Source organism: Parambassis ranga, chromosome 2 (genome assembly GCF_900634625.1).
Source record: "Parambassis ranga chromosome 2, fParRan2.1, whole genome shotgun sequence".
Classification (NCBI taxonomy): domain Eukaryota; kingdom Metazoa; phylum Chordata; class Actinopteri; family Ambassidae; genus Parambassis; species Parambassis ranga.
Window position 1 is genome coordinate 13,555,677 of NC_041023.1, and position 17,746 is coordinate 13,573,422.

Genomic DNA, 17,746 nt, shown 5'->3' on the forward strand with positions numbered 1-17,746 from the left:
TGACAATAATTGGTTTGAAAACAGAAGACAATGGGATACAAGGATTATCCACGGCTCACACCCACCACCGCCACCACCCCACACCCACTGTATGAGGATTTTGCCATGTCGCATCCTCCCCTACACTTTCTGTCCTTGCCTCTCCTGCAGACAGCAGCTCAGCTCACGTAGGCGGCACTAGGGCATCAGGTATTCCCAGCCCGACTTTAAGCATTTGACTCAAAATTTCAGTACAATGAGTGAATTTCCTATTGTCATTCTTCACACAGATTAGCTTCCATTTATTCTGACACCAATTTTCTTTCAACTCTTCAGAGATGTTTGTTTTGTTAAGAGGGTAAGAGGTTTAGTCAAACGCGAATGGAAAGGTTGTATGTGTGCAAATAAAATTAACATTTTGTAAGTGATTTCTTAAAGGGACAGGACATTTATTTAAGTGAAAAAAACTGCAATTAAACCTTTAACAAGTTACATGGTGTTTTAAGACATAGTACCTCTAACGTGTGGTGATGTGCCAGCCCACCTTCTACTGAAGTCATTCACTGACTAGTGACTTCAAAGAATCCTTTTAACAGCGCCCCCTATGTCTGCCTTCAAGGCATCTTTTGTTTCATTATTGCTCTTTCACTTCATCCCTCATCATTCCTCTCAAATTTTACTCTCTTGATCTTTACCAAGCACACATCTTATCTCTCTCTCTTTCTTTTTGGGCTTCTCTAACCCCTTACCCACCCTTCTTTGTTCACATTTTTCTCTGAGAGCAGTGAGATGAGTCCCCATAGGTATAAGTCATCTGTTCCTGCCAAAAGTAGAAGTGACATCACTGACACAATTGCACGCGCGCACACACACACACACAGAACGAGAGTTCTGTGAAATGATAATGACATTTGATTAAACACTGTGACTAATGTGATGTCATCTTTCCAAAGAAACCATGAACCTGTGACAAAGTGATGGAGGAAAATAGAACAGAGGGAGGGCAAAGATGACGAGGGGATGTCTGTGTGCGATAAGACGAATTGGTGCAGATTGAGGAGGGAAAATAAGAAAAACAAACCTAAAACTTCACCTCATGCAGAATGGCAGAGAAATGTCAAGAGTTGTTGTTCCACTCCTTTTTACTGTTCTCCATCACTGTGTTTTTCCTTGTTATTCTATCCCTCCGTCACCTTCTCCCCATCTGTTTTATCCTCGTTTCCATTTTGTCCTAAAGTCACTTTCTCTGTTGCTGTGGCTTATCCTTCTCTCTCTCTGTCTCCCTCTCTCTCTCTCTCTCTCCCTCTGTCTATACTCTCTTCATCTCTTCTATCCTGTGAGGGCTCTCAGGTTTCGGCTGTAACTGCTTTAGTGCAAGGGATAATGGTTTGTAATTCACTCCCAGCTCCTCTCTCCTGGTCAGAGGCCCACTCATGTACAAGCAGAGACGTAATCAGTGTGTGTGTGTGTGTGTGTGTGTGTGTGTGTTGAGTTGCTGTTGTGAGTTGTGAGGAGAAGGCCCTGGAGAGTTTACATCACCCTGTCATCCACGCTGCTGCGAGTGTCTTAATATTAATACATGCACATTTTTGTTTGCATTATGAGTGTATGAGTGCATAGAGAGGCTGAACTCATTCAACTGTGCTTCCTGAGTGTGTGTGTGTCACTTTATAATTCAAGATCTCATTCTGAATGGAGATCATCTGATTTGTTACATAACGCCATGTCAAAATTAAACGCCCCTTCCATCTAGAAATAATGAATGCACACACACACTGTTATGATTCGATGAAACTTGTAAGCAGCAACTCCCTCCCTCTGCTGCCCCCAACCCCTTCCTCTGTGGCATTATAGAGCAAGACTCCAACACACCACCTCCCTGGAGTATGAATAATAGAAGGATCCCATATGTGTCAGCTTGTAAAACTAGATCACCAACTGTGGGCCCAAGGAAGTTTGGTAGGCCGAGGGGCGCCCCAAGGCCTCGGGGTGGGGGTGGTGGAGGAGGAGACGGTGGTCCGGGCTATGCAGAACCAAGCAGACTGTCCACTGCACATTTCCCACCTTAGGGCGACAAACACACAGTGGGTCCTAGAGCAGCCTGGATATTCATGGAAAGAACCATCTCTTCACTGGAACTACATTGAGATTTTAGCATTGTGTCTTTCTGTGTGTGCGTGCAGTATTTGTGCACATGGGCTATTTAGTGGCTTACTTTCAAAAATATAACAACTTTAAAAACAGCCAGAAATAATATATAATGTTTTTAGCAATAAGCAATTACTCACTGCTTTCCAAACAAAAAAAAGATTTGATTGAGTTTATACTTTGAACTGGAAAGCATCGGATACTTCCAACAGTAGTTGGTGGGGACCAAAAGTGAGTTAAAACATAATAATGGACTAATATTAACCTGGAAGATTGACTCCATATTGGAACTAAAGTTATTGAAGCTGTACTACTTATAAGGTCAATAATGTATTAGCTCCCTTTCCAAAGAAAGACTTCTCAGTGATTGTCTGTTCACTGTAATCTGAAAACACTGCATATATATGATATTTCTGCAACACCTAAGGAGAGTCTACAGGGATTCATTTGTGCTCACAGGCTATTTCTATGCTTCAATCATTACATTCCAATCTGCAGATGTCAGACAGGCACTGCCAGTGCCAGTCCAGTGTCACTCAAATTCATCTAAAAATGATTTTTCATTATATTCAAAAAAGAGAATGATACTGTCACCCTTTGTCTGTGCAAAATAAAATTCAGTATATCGAGAACATGACTTTTCATAATTCTTTACAGTTCAATAATGAAGTCAGCAAAGTTTTTTTGGACTAGTTCCAAAGACTAATTCCGGTTGCTGGACAGAGCCACGCTAACTGTTACCGCCTGTTTCCATTCTTTCTGTGAGTCAGCTATTATGTCATAAGATATGAGAGTGGTTCCAGTCTTTTTAATTAACTCTCAGCAAGAAAGCAAATCTTCTTAGGTCTAAAGAGTTCATTTAAGATCTCGGTCTCAAATTGCATTCTTTCAATGTGCTATTTTGAGCATATAAGTAGATCATTCACACTGACAAGTATGGCAGCAAAGAATGTACTCTGAGTTCCTGGACTACTTATTAGACCACCAAGAACCACCAACTGTTCAGTCTTCAAGACTTTTCTCATGAAGTAATCTGAAAGCACCACATTTTGGAAAAGTGTCATAGAGCATAAACCATGACCTATCATACAGTGTACTAGTGACTCTTATTTACTCAGTCCACTCAGCTGCTCCACCAAACTTTTGATTTAAGTCCCCCCCCCCTAAATTTTTTTTTCTCCCAGCAGTTAGTGCACTTATCAGGCTCTGACATGGGTGTGTTGTCACTGTCATGGTGCTGGTCCTTCCCTCTCTGTCGCCGGCAAGGTGGAGCGTTGCATTGTTTGTGGAGATGTGCTCAGCAATTCAATTTCACAGCTCCGTCTCAAAGGATAGCTGGAAGAGCATAAGGAGAGTGGGAACAGTAATTGAAAGGCAGTAGAGCTCATCCTGTGTCCCCATCTTTTTTTTCTTTTGTGTATTTGTGTTTGTTGGTATTGGAGTAGCAATGACCAGTCATTGTAGTTATTTACAAAATAATTTATTATAAACACAACATGACATGTTGTCCTTGCTTTGGTAGACAGCAGAAAGCTGCCCTGGATTTGTCCAGAAAAATATGCTTTGATCTCTGCCTTGCTTTGAATCAAAGCTCACTTTAATCAATAATTGAATTACCTGTGTGACCGAATAAAGGTTTTGGCTGCATAAAAGAGCTTGAATTTGCATGAAAAAAACATTGTAACCTATTACTGTAATTGAGATTAATCAAGTATTTTTTAAAGAAGCAAATTATTCTGTTCTTCTTCTTTTGACTTTATTTTGGGAGAATTTGTTACTATGCTTTAATGTTCAGAAAAAAACTAACTTTTTTGGGTTTGCTGACTTTGTACAATAATACAAAATTACAAAAAGAAAGGAGGAAAAAAATGCACTTGAAAAAGAAGTGCAAGGACTAAGGTCAGCAAGATCATCTGCAAAGAAAGGGTTGTATGCTATATGTAGGGATTTTATTCTATTTTTCAGTAATAAAAACAGCCACTCTGGGATATTATAGTATGTTGTGCACTGGTCTTAACTTTATAGTTGCTGGAGTATGTATCAAAAAGGGCTGTTATTTGAGTGTAACTAGGTCTGATTGAATGTTTTGGCTGTGATTTTGGCCAAAGAAGAGAGAGGGAGAGGGGGCAGAGTAACGCTGCATAATTCAGAGGGGAGATGGGAGATTATGCACCATCTGTGTCCATATCCCGGTGGCCCTGTCAGAATTGATCCGCAACCCTTGACCTTTTCAGAGTGCTTTCCTCCCGTTCTGTCATGTGTGTCACCGGGTTTGCGTGTGCTGGCATGTGGATGTTTGTGTTTTGGTGTGTTTTCAGCATGAGTCAGCCTGCTGCTTGATAACCTTTCCACTAGATTACAAAGTGCAGGTCAGACACACATGAAGAGTTTTTCTGTCTTTATTTTGTTGTCGCTCAAATCAAAGGTCAAGGTTTTTTTTCTGGTAGAATACACTGCGTAGGCCAAATACTTTAGATTTAGAAAATCGGACAGTCTGACCTTTAGAAGTGTTAGCCTGTATGCCAAGATTTAAAAGAGAAGAAGATTTTTTGTCAGACATAAGAAACTAGCTATATTGCCATTTTAATTTAGTCTGCCTTCAACTATTCAATGTGTGACATTCAATCAAACAACACACAACACAATATAACTAAAAACGAGAACAAATCTCCTGTTACTTCATCATCATTCCACTTGCAAATCATTGCATTTTTATACTGTTTCTGCAAAAAGACCACATAATAAACCATTTTGCTGTCCTTGACAAGGGAGGCACAAGGACTCAAGAGGAAATGATTCACTAACTAGAAATAATAAAAGCACTGTCAATACTTAAAGTAAGATATCACACCAGGACATACACAGACATTTTGTAATGTATTTCTCTGTGTATAACTGCTGAAGAGGTCAAATGATAACTCCAGGATGAAGTTCATCCATCTGCAGGAACAAGATACCGCTGAGCTTTTAGTATCATGTTCCTCTTGGAGACTAGAACAAGCCAATCAGGAGCCTTTGTCTCAGGACTAAAAACGGAGCATGCTTGATGATCTCATACCAATGTTCCAGTCTAAAATGCTTGAATCGAGGACTGTGATTTGAACAAAGCTCTGACCTTTGGAAGATACTTTTGCTTTATATGAAGTCTATTAGCTGAGGGAAATGTACCTTTTGCTGTGGAAATTACTTTTTGTCTATTGGTACAGAAAATGAAATACATTACTGTGTCCATTACACATGAGCAGGAGGCTAAATAAACTATACAATTATATGATGGTAGATATTTTCTTTCTGAATTTTCATCTTTTGTGCCCTTGAATGCAGCTTGATGTACTTTGTTGAAGTCGGCCTAGCCTCACCATGAGCACAGTTGAATGCCTCTGAAGAGGCAAATCGGTTGTGTGATGAGCTTGAACTAAATGACTATCTTACTGTAATTCTTGCCAGGGGTGGGATGCTTGAATACAAAGTACAACATGAAAGGCCGGGAGCCTCGGTTTGCACATAGAACACATCAAAGAGCAGACAGGCGAATGACACTCAGCTTTCCTCTGATCCTCAAGGAATCAAGAATGGGAACGAGTGGTTGACAGTGCTCCTTAAATCGCTCCCTACCCGAACAATTCTCCAGACTCCTCTGTACCACTCTCACTCCCCCATCTCCCTCTCTCTCTCTCTCATTCTCAGCTTTTGTGATTTTATCTTTGGTTTGATTGACTCGGGTTATTTTTTTTTTTCTTCTCCCACTCGTCACAGCTGGCTGAGAAGTTAAGGCCGTTAAGGGTTAGTATCGATTTGATGAGCCCAAATTGTTCCGCTTTCATGGCACCCTTGAAACTTAGTAAGGGCACACCCTAGATGCCTGTACACATACAGAAGCAGTGTGTGTGTGCGTGTGTGTGTGTGTTAGGGGGTGCACACTCATGGCCAGCAAGGATTAGGTTCGCCGTATGTGTTCTCAGCAAGTCTGTGAATTTGTGGGACGTCGAGGTAGCGCTAATGTGTTGTAGATTCCTGTCTGATTGTGGCTAATTAGATGATGAGAAGTGTGCACTGACAAGCTGCTTATTCTGATTAGACAGATCAGCTTCCTGTGAGAGGCAGAACTAACGAGGCCCATGAACCTAGACACCAAGCTTTCTTAACACATCTGCACCTTGGTGGCTTCTTTGCCTTTCAGAACTCTACATATATTGTGCTTCTTTGAGGTTACCAAAAAGCAGCTTGCAACATGTCTTGGGCAGTCCCAGTGATCATTATTTTACTGTGTCATGTGAAAGGTTTGTCTAGTGCATCTGAAATGTTTCTTTTTTTTTTATATAAGACCATTAACCTTCATAAATGCAACACTTGCACTTCATATGTGATAAAACGGCACCTGTTCCAAAGCACAGTCAGTGGGTCAGTCAGTGTAGAAACACAAGTAGTTCTCTCATAATTAGAAGTGGGAAAAAAATGTTACCTTCACACTTAAAAAAGTCTGCCATCGCTTAGCATACCCCTAAAATATGACTCAGTAGACTAAGTGGTGCTTTGCAGAATCACTTCTAATAAAAACTAGTACCACTGGAACTCTAAATGAATCCTCGCAATTTGAACACAGATTAAAACCAAATCGTTTTGGTGGTTCTGAGGTTTAATTAGGCTTCTAAGGTAGACCTAGTAAATTACAAGTGGAGGAAAAATTGACAGGATACTACATTGATTGGTGACATTGATTTACGATCAGTCCTTTAAAGATCTGTAAGCTGTAAAATAGGCTTATACAACCTGGAAACTAAGGAGAGGATGTGACTGTGTCCCTGCTGACAATTTCTAACATCAATTTCTACTTCGTTTCCCAAGGCACAGACTAATTTATAGTTTGAGGTAAAAGGAAGTTAGAGGACCAAAATACACACTAAACAAATTGTAAACAAAAGGTAAACTCTATTAAAAAACAAAATTGCAAAGTATAAAAACTAATAACAAGAAGCAAGACCAACAAAAAACACATGACAAAGATTCACAGATGCACTGACCAAGTCAAAGGGAAAGTGCATGGAATAATTACACAAGGAAGGACTAACAAGACACAGATGAAAACAATGAGGGCGGGGTAAGAAATCACACTGGAGGGAAAACAAAAGGAGTTGAAACACAAAGAAAGTTTTCAATGTAAAACAGGAAGTAAAACACCCTGGAAAAATAAAGCCAGGAATAAACCAGAGCCAGGAAAGACAGGAACATAACAATACTTAAAGGAAAAAAGGGAAAAAAACATAAAGACCAAACCTTTACTTGGTGATTAGAATTAGCTGCATTGCTTCATATTGAATGTTTTGCAGTTGTAGTTGAATTACGTTTTCCCTGCAAAACTCTACTCAACACATTTTCCAATTATCAGCCTTCATGTATAGGAGACAGCATAATGATTTTTCTTTTAAGTGAAATATTCCATCAGAGAAACGCCTGCAGCAGATGGAATAGTGTAAATGTGAGTTAAGGTGGATTTACCCTTGACTACTTTGCTGAATATAGCTTCTCCCTCTGTGTAGAGGGCTTTATCAGCTATAGCTGTCTAGCTCATCTGTTTCCCACAGATGGCTTGTCAGTCATGCAGTCTCCAAATCACCAGAGATCCCAAATTCCTCAGAAAGTTTTGCTAAACATGTTCATCTGAGTCATCCCGACTCTCTGTGTTTCCCTCTGATTGTGGATTTTTCTCTGAGGGCTCATGGCTGTCTTCTATCGTCTCCATTGAAGAATGATGGACGGATCATTCTTGCTATTTCAGTGACACGTACAAACACACATTTGCAGCCCTGTGAAGCTGTCTGGCAATAAAATAAAATGGAAAGTCCCTCAGCACACTCTATAGCTGGCATAGACACAGATGAAGAAAGTCACAATGAAAAAAGAAATGATGAAAAGATGAAGCACTACAAAACTGCACACATACACCCTGCAATTTTACTGTTGGAAACACACTAATCATGGGTACATTGTGTTCCATTACTGCGAGTCAGACAGGTAATCAAGTGTCTGTTTCCATGAGTTCTTTCCTCATTAGCGCTCATTACTGTTTTCCTCTTCACTTCACTACTTCCATGATCTCTGATTATCTCTGGATCTGAAGTTGGCTCGACAGGAGCACAGACGTCTTAAAAAAGGCAGCAAAGATACAACAGACCTCATTTATCCAGCGTGCATGCAGCCAAATTTCATTTTTACACTTAGCCTACTTTTAGAGATAATTAGTTATCAATTAGAGCTTTTGATTCTAAATAAGGTATTCACTGCAGAAGAGTCTGTAACCTTGTGACCTTGCAAACAGATCTCAAGAAAGAGTATCTTTTAAAAGGGAACTGAAAGCAGTGTTATCTGATCTGAACATACTTTGTCAAGTCTGAGAGAAGTCATCAGGGTGATCACAGCTTGGCTTGGGGACACACAGTTTGAAAGATATGGTCATTTACCTCAAAGGAAGACTAACAAAAGATGTTTTTGAGTTGTACTATGGGAGTTCAGAGGTAGGTTTTTAGAGTTCGACCATAGAAACAAGCTGGATTACCTGAGATTTTACTATTCCAGTAAATTAATATGAAGCATTTACCAAGCAATTACCCTGATGTTTTGCTACGTAACTTTCTGGTCCACTGTAGTTTTGCAACACTTTGGTTACTCAACTCTCGAGTATGTTGTAGCACCACAGACTATATAATAATGGACATCATGACAACTACCCCCAAGTAAGGCCACTAGCAAAATGTAAGAAGGCCCAAACATGAGCCTTCTTACATTAACCAGCACTAAATCCTGCTGTTTTCCTTGATCCTTTCTTTGACGATTTATTAGATCTGCAGAACCATTTTCATTGTGTCTGACAATTTTATCTCACTAGCATTTTATAGAACTTTGGGGTTTTTATTACTATGAAAAAAAAAAAAAATCAAAGGCACAGCAAGCCACTAACAGCAGAGAGGCACTGCTGTTCCCCTCACTCTTGTTCTGATACATCCAATCTACTTTGTTGAATTGATTGCAAATACATTCTGTAAATATCACTGTGTGAGTGTGTTAGGATTATAGGGCCACTTCTCCAGAAAGTTTCCACAATCAGGCATTTTTTAAGGACATCTCAGCAGTGAAATTTGTATTGGTTTCAACAATAGCATGATAAATGAGGGCTTGCATCTGCGCTGATTAATGAAGTCTTCATTATCTCCTGTTTTCCCCCCTTCTTTTCATTCCCCCTCTCGTTTGGTCTCATTGTTTTGCCTGGTTAGATTGCGCCGATTTTGTACTTCATAATGAGACCGGGAACAATAGGCAGGGTATTTTTTCACTTCTCCTACTTTGTGGTACTTTTTTCTTTTGTCAGCCTTCTTAGTGAATGACTCCTGAATGTCACTCTCTTCTTTTTATCTTTCTCTTCCTCATTTTATGCGACCAGTTCTCATTGATTGTTAACTATGAATGGCGACTAGAATGAATGAGGAGACCTTTCTATTTAGTACGCTGCTGACTTTTCAGTGTGTTGGTGGCCGTGTATAAACCGAAACATCAATTTAGAAAACTGGAAAGCAGTGTGTATATGATTTTAAATGACATGACTAAATGTCAGATTTTGCCACTGTTGGCTGACAATCTGTCCTTTTAAGGGAATGGTGGTTGTAATGCTATGGCAGTGTGCACATCCTGTTAGATAGGATCTATTATAAAATGAAATTACCCTCAGTTAATTTGATTTGGATAATATTAGGCTAATAGAAGTGCATAGTGCTCTGTGATGAATATGAATTGAGTGAACAGAATTATACATTCATATGGCACACAGCTGCAACCTTTTTTTCTTCATTTTGCATTCCTCCTTCCTTTGCTCGGTTTCTTACTCTCTGTTCCTTTCCTGATACAAAAGAGTACACCAATAACAAGAATCAGCCATGATGGAGCAGCGACACATTCATCACTAAGTGAAATAGATTACTTTTGTCTGGCAGTGCTGCGCGTAAGCTGCGCAATAATGGAATTACATACATCGCTCATCACCATTGAAAGGAAGAAAATACATCAGAGTAATGCAGGAATGTTTCGGAGGCTTGAAAATGAGAAACGGACCATTTTCTGTAAATCATACAAAATGCTTTCTAGGTGTAATATCAGACAGAATAATATGCCCATATCAAGTGCTTGATGGCAAGTAATCAGCCCTCAAAATGATTAGATGTTAGCTGCCTTTTAGGTGTTTGATGACATTTGGGCAGTTTTAGCTGAAGACATTTAATCAGCAAAATATTAACATACTCTCTCTCAGCCAAGATGGTGAGAATGATAAATGTTATACTTTTGTAATCCCGCACCCATAAAGGGCTGCCCTTATTCACTCAACTTCTGGCTTGTGCCATTTCATGTATGCGTCAGAAAACTAGTGCATGTAATGACTTCTCATTATGAATACACTACCATTATCATCTAGCATTATCAAGTTTCTAACCTTGTGCAGGAGAGCCACTGAACTCTCCACCTCCAAGACAGTCTCTGACAGGTTTAATGCATCTTCTAAATGTCACTGAAGAGGACATGAAATGAGGCTCTGCCATTGACTGTAAATAGAGAGGGATGATATGACTGAATTGCCTCCTAGTGGCTGGCTGCAGTATAGATCAGAAATCCTGCCTTACCCATGTTAATGAATGGGACATGGACATAAGTAAAAACTAAAAATACTCCTCAAATATTATGATTTGTGCTCAATTTTGTTTTGATAATCATGCATTAGTTATTGATGTCTAACAGGCCTAACAACAGAGCTACTAGCTTGACAAGTATGTGAGAGTTAGAGCAGAACAGTGACAATGTGACATTTTGTTTTTGGCAACATGGCAGTGCCTATAAGAAATTGTGGCCTCACTTTTGTACAATGAACCAGAACCATGTTGTTGATGCATTCCTTTTGTTGCAGTGTCTTCTAAGGATGAAAAATGGAAGCTTCTCTCACTTCAAGGACAAAACAAGGAGGATATAATAGTTTAAATCAATGGACTATTGTAACCCTCAATGGTTGCCATCTTGTCTAGCAGAAGGGAAGTGAAAATGGTGCCGGAGGACATGTGGGAGTCAAGTGCTTATTTTCACCAAGCAGCACTTTAAAGAAGTCTGATTTGGTACCACAAAACGCAGCAGTCAACGGTAGACTGGTAGATCAGTTGGTCAAATTTTGCTATCTTCATTTTTTGTAAGTGCACAACTTGCCATGTTTGATTTGAAAGAAGTACAGAGCAACCAGCTGAAATATCTGAAATGAGACAGGCTGAAAGTTTTCAAGTGTCAAGCTCTCCTCTCACACCAGGCTTTCATTGTGTCAAAATGCGAACACAAGGCCGACAACTGTACCACAGCACCAGTTTGGGTATTTTGGTCAGGATTAAGGGAAAATAGCTGGATGTTGAACTTAAGTGGAACTCTTCAATCACAAAAAAACACCTAGGAAAGTGATTGTATCCACCACTCGGAGTTCTTAGCTTCTGTCTAGATCATGTGTTTGGTGGGGTTTAAAAAGCAAGCACAGTGAGTAAGAGAAGGTAGCACACACATGCACAACCAAAAATACAGTATTTTCACTGCCTGTCACTTCTTGCCTATATTGCACAGCTGTGTCCCTATTGCCTGAAGTGACAGTGCACCTCTCAGCATGGCACTTTTCATCTTTCAGTGTGTGTTTATTCCATTTGTGTGGACATGTAAAATCCATCCAACTATTGGACACCGAACACCCCTTTTGACTAAATAATGTACACACTTCCTGTTTAATCGAGATGACTGCTAAACTATTGTATTCCTTTTGCACCTTGATGAAATTAAGTGTTATTAAGCCTCCTCCATCTGTTCAATATAGAAGCGCTGCAGACCGTAATTCTGTGCACTGATATTAGTTAGCTCTAATAAGGTGTTGATAATAAGTGAGATAGATTGGAAGGAAAGGAAAGAGAAGTGACAATGAGAGGGAAAGGAAAGGAGTTGGCCTACCACCGCATTGGCTTTGCTCTCAAAGCTACTGTACATGGCAGTCTTACATCAAAGCACCAGCCTAAGCTGCCACACACATACATTATGCAAATCCATGTATACATTTTGCATGTATACTTTATTTGCATTTCAAACATCCTTTTAATTTACTGGAAACATTTAGACCCAAATGTGTCTTAATTTTTCTGCCTCTCTGACATCGCTGTAGATGAGCTGAGGCTGATCACTATTATTGATCCCAGTATGCAGCTATCTCTCTCTCATTCACTCCTGCTCTCTTTCTCATAGTGTATGAACACCCATGTGAGATTTATGCAAATGTTCTACATGTAGTAACCTAGTTCACCAAGTAACCTAGCAACACTAGAGTCAGCTGGTTAGAGTGTGTGCGCGTCCATCCCTCCACGTGTCTGTCTGTGATTTGCATCCTTGGACACAGCTGCAGCTAATATACATGTATTGTAAGTTCAGCATTTGGAGGAGTTCGAAGAGTATGCATGCTGGGAAGCCGAGTAAGAACAGGTAAAGATGCAGATTATATCATTGTATGATTTGTGAGTCGATTATTTTTTTTTAGTTTTGTCTTTACTCTGAGTTTCTCTAAATTAATCTTCTTTATCGTGGAAACAGCAGAACAAAGCAAGCACAAATTCAATTTAGAATCTTTTCTGGAGGTTTTTGTCCTATCACACAATCCTATTCAGCAGATAGCATTCTGCTCATTTGTCACTGGATTGTGATGTTCAAATTTCCCAGGACGGATTTTCTTCTTCTGTGCTGTGAGAGACAAAAAAATGTCTCTTGTAACAGACACACTTTTCTGTGTGAGAGACGGATCTTGCTACATGCTTCACAGGCATGCAGGAATGGTTCAGATGGGGGTTACTTATTAACCCAATTTCATTAGTAGCGCTGCTAATGAAGTAAAATAATTGCAGTGGAAAACAAAGGGTCTGAAATCCAATTGAGAGACTGCTACTCTATGACACCTGGAGGACTGTTGTTTGTGTGTGTGTGCATTTGTGCATGCATGCCTCAATTCTTCTGCGAGCTGTGGTTGCTGCATCTACATTTGATTTTATGTCATGAGAGTTTGTAAAACAAGGCAACACAAGACAGACGGAAAGGAGCAATCTGTGGAGAGAGTGGTGTAAAGGCAGAGTGAAAAAAGAGAGTTGTGTAGTGACGAGGTAAGAGCTGAAGAGATGTGATGTGGTAAGTAATAGAGTCAAAGAAGGCACAGACACAAGAAATTCGAGGGGAAAGGAATGATGTGCGCCTTATCTGTCTGCAGTCCGAAGAAGGCTGTATGCTTCTTTATGTGTGTAAATGTGTGCTGAAGGACTCTCCAGCATAAGGTCAGGGCCTAATATATAATGGCTGACTCTGAATGAGCCTGTTATGTTGTTCTCTCATTGCCTTTGATCTCTGTTTACCCCAATCTTATAACCCCGGCCATGTCTTCTCATGTTATCCAAGGCAGAGCGGGAAACTGAAGGCCAATTACAAGTGAGCAGCACTCGGCTAAGTGGTGTTGGTATTTTCCTTCTCATTAAGTCGCAGTCAGAGGCCCTCTCAGGCTGTTTTCAGTAGCGTAAATATACAGCTTTATGCTAAATGTGTTTCTTAATCTAGTTCTGAATCAAAGTAATGCATGTTCGACAAGATGTATGTTCTTAAATAAACTTATAAGGTATAACTTATATGGATAACATTTATTTGTATAATCATACCCCCCCCCAACAAAATAAGCCCTGTGACACCATCTGCATTTCTGCAAGGTGTGTGGGGGCTTTAGTCTGGCTGTTTACTCTGCTTAATTGTAACCATGACCTCAAACCAACCCCTAATGTGATAATGAATTAGAACAAGTTAGCTATAAAATGATGATGTTGAAATGTTTCTGTCAATCGGTGTTGTACATGAGGGAGTGAAAATGTAAAAAAAAAAAAATGTCAGAGGAAGAAAAAAAATGTGGAATATGGGAATGATGGGAGATGGAAAAACAGGGCAGGAGGAGGAGGAGAAAGGAAGAGAGGAATTGCCCCCTAGGCACTCCTCAATTTTGCCCTTATGATGGGAGCATATTTCCCCTGTGCTGTGGCCATCATCATCATCTCTCTCTCTCACACACACACATTCACTTTCATGCTTCTTGTCTCTCATTCCAGCATTTGCCTTTTGCTGCTCCTCAGTTTTTTTTTTTTTTGCTACGTAGGTATCCAACTGCACCAACAGCTAATTTACTGTCCAGAGTTCATATTCAAGTCTGTTGTTCTTCATGTAACTGTTCCAGGCAGACCTTGCATTTTAAAAACTGAACCCATTTCATTTTTTTATATTTCTTTTCACTACATGTCCCCCTGTATGCATAGAGCTGATTAGATATAACCATGTTTTTTTGGTTCCTCCTCCTCTGGTCACCCTTAAAATGTTCCCATCAACCTCGATTCTTTCTGGATTTTGATGGGTTAGCTACGGCAGTCACCCTGCTGCCAGAGAAGGGTTTGTGGTGTGTGTGTGTGTGTCTATGGTGTGTGTGCATATCCCATAAAGACAGTGGAAAAATGAAAATAGATCATTCATGGCTAAAAGCTGAGAAGAGCAAATCAGTCCTTCTGCCAGTTTCCCAGCATGCATGTCTCTGGCCGGCGAAGAAGGAAGTGCACGCCAACACATAGCTGAGCCAAAGCTCTATTATTTCCCATTACAATATGCGCACATTTCACTATTGTTTGTCATGCTCTCCGTTATGGGTTTGCAGAATGGTTAATAGTTTCTTTGAAGTCTACTGTACTGGCACATGGGACCAAATTCTAGACTAATGAAAACTTTGCTATTGTTTGACTACAATTCTATAAGGGATCTGCACAGTTCACCTTCTCGTGTACTTGTAATGAGTCGACATATCTGCCTCTGACCACACTGTGGCTTGGTTCATTGTATCTGCAGTCAAACAAAGCCAGCATTCAAAAAACACAATACCCACTGCCTTGCAGCGTTAGCCTATTTCAGTAAAAAGCCAGCACTCTGGCTGCCTTGTCTAAATGATTGTCTGCCATTGTCTCCCATTAGGCTACTATCTCCTGTTTAAAGTGTTCATTCTCATCTTTACATATGCATATACAGAAAAACATTTTAGTTAAATTGTTTACTTCCTTGTCTCAAGGAAGTCCTCATTAGTGTATGGAGTCTATGAAATCACCTTGAAGGAGCCTCTTATGCCAAATGTGGCCTGAATGTATATATAACCATTTACTACACCATTGAAATGTAATTATAAAGGCCTCTCGGCTCAACACTTTTCTGCCCACTGACCTTCATAAAAATCTGTTATGATGTTTTCGAGCTCTCTCGCTGAAGGGCAAAAAAATCATTTGAAAAAATCATTTATCAGTTCCGCCTTTCCAGGTGTTGAATCTACAGTAATGCGAAACACTTTTTGACCTAATAGATGGCAGAGAGCGGGCAGACTCAGCTGTTAGCAAAGTGGGTCAGAGCAGCTGGCATGATCACATGAATATTTAAAATGAAACAGCTCCAGACTGAATCCTCTGTACTGTAACAATCACGTCGATGCCAAGTAGTGTTAAACAAAGACAGCATGTTGTACAGTTCCAGCTGAACAGCTACACTGAACATTTTTTTTGGGTGGGTCAGTTTAAATAGTTGCATTCAGAATTTGATTTGAAGAGAGAAAACAGAGCAAGTGTCTATTATTGTTTGTATAATATGACTATACATAAGCCTCAATTACCTGACAATAAAAGCATACAGAGACCAGTGACGGATGACAGATAGATCAGCAGTGGCAAGGGGATGAAGGATGGAACCGAACTTTGTAATTACTTCAACGCAGAGTGCTGTCAAGCAGAGAGCGAGACGGACTGACAGGTTAAAAAAAAACAAAAAACAAAGAAACAAAGAAAGAATGAGAGCTGGGGAGCGAGAGACATGACTGGAGGATGGATAGAAGTAGGTCAGGAGGAGAGACAGAGAGGAGAGGGAGATAGAAAGAAATAGAGGAAAGCTACAGCAATGTTCAGCTGTGCTAACTGCGTGTGCCTAATGTCTGTCTGCTTGGCATGTGAGTTTAGAGCCAAACAGATGTGTGTTTGTGTGTGTGTGTCACTGTGATTGACAGCTCCTAGCCAGCAGCTTCATAATAAACAGAACATGGTTTAATTTACTCCTCAAGGCAGAGTAGTGCTGCTCGCTTTGCTGTCTATTCATAAGCAGGCACACACGCATCCTAGTATGGCACACTGCAAAATACTACAGCCTCAACAGGTTACTTAATGTTTGCTGTACAAAACTATGGTTCATCCAAGGGCCAAACCATCTGGGGGATGTGATCTTTCTAGGGTCATCCTTAGGCTCTTTCTTCTCAAGGTGCTGTTTTATTTGTGGTAAAAGGAGGGTCGAGGACAGCAAAAACTAAACTGAAACAAACCAGAAGCAAAGGCAAGGAAACACACTAGGAAAACCTAAAAAGAAAACCAGGCAGGGGAAACAGACACAAATCACAGGTGTGGTTTGCAGATTAACTGACAAAAGAAAAAGGGCTAAACACATGGTCTAAATGCATGAGGAGAGGGTGACAAGACACAGGTGGAGACAATGTGGACCGGGGCAGGCAATCACAATGGAGGAAACACGCAACAAAACTGGATTACAAAAATAAAACAGTCAAGTAACAGGGAAACTAAGCCACTAAACAGGAGTAAACAAACACAAGCAGAAAGAAAATATAACGGAAGCAAGAGAAGATATTGAAAAAAAAAACCACAAGAAAGGAAGTCTGAAAAACTATGGATTATGTCACTTTCTATGCTATAGGATAGATAGAAGGCTGAACCCAACACCCTGTGAAGAAAACTCATTGGTTGTTATGCACAGATCATGACTGTAGGTGAGGATATGAATGTATTGATGGACTAACTGATAAATACGGAGCTTTGCCTAAACACTTCAGTCAAGTTTAGTGGCTGCAAAACTGCTGTCAACTTGCAGATGACCTTATAAACACCCTCCCCTCAATTATGAACAAAATGTTTAAAAAAAAGCTCCACCTGGAGGGGACATGATGTCATTGGAGACTAAAGTTGCATTTGGTTCTTAACAGAAAAGGGGTCAGTTTGGCTTTAAAACTCTTGTGTATAAAACACAATTCTCACAGGTTAAACACTCACACAGTTAATGTGAGGTGGCCCAGTCCACTCGGGTGCCACGGCTGTCTGAAATCTGTACACGGTAGGATGCTTACTTAGAGAGGCCCGTCGTCACGGCTACACCAATGACACGGCTAGATGTGGGTGAGCTTTCTGGGTGGCGGCTCTCATTCAGCCAATCAAGGCAAACAGGCCATGCTCTATTTAATGATTATCCCAGCATCTGTCCCCCTCTCTCTCCCATCTCTCATCTCTGTGTGAAAGCCGGCAAACACATGAGCGAAAACACTCGCAGGAGCTCAGTGAGTCCCATTCCAGCCAAGCAGCTAGAACCGGGCTCTCATCGAGTAATCGAGAGAATTTAATCAAATCTAGTAATGCTCGTGTGAATTATGAACAGGCTCTGTGCCCGTTATTCATTATATAGTTAGCAAAGAAGT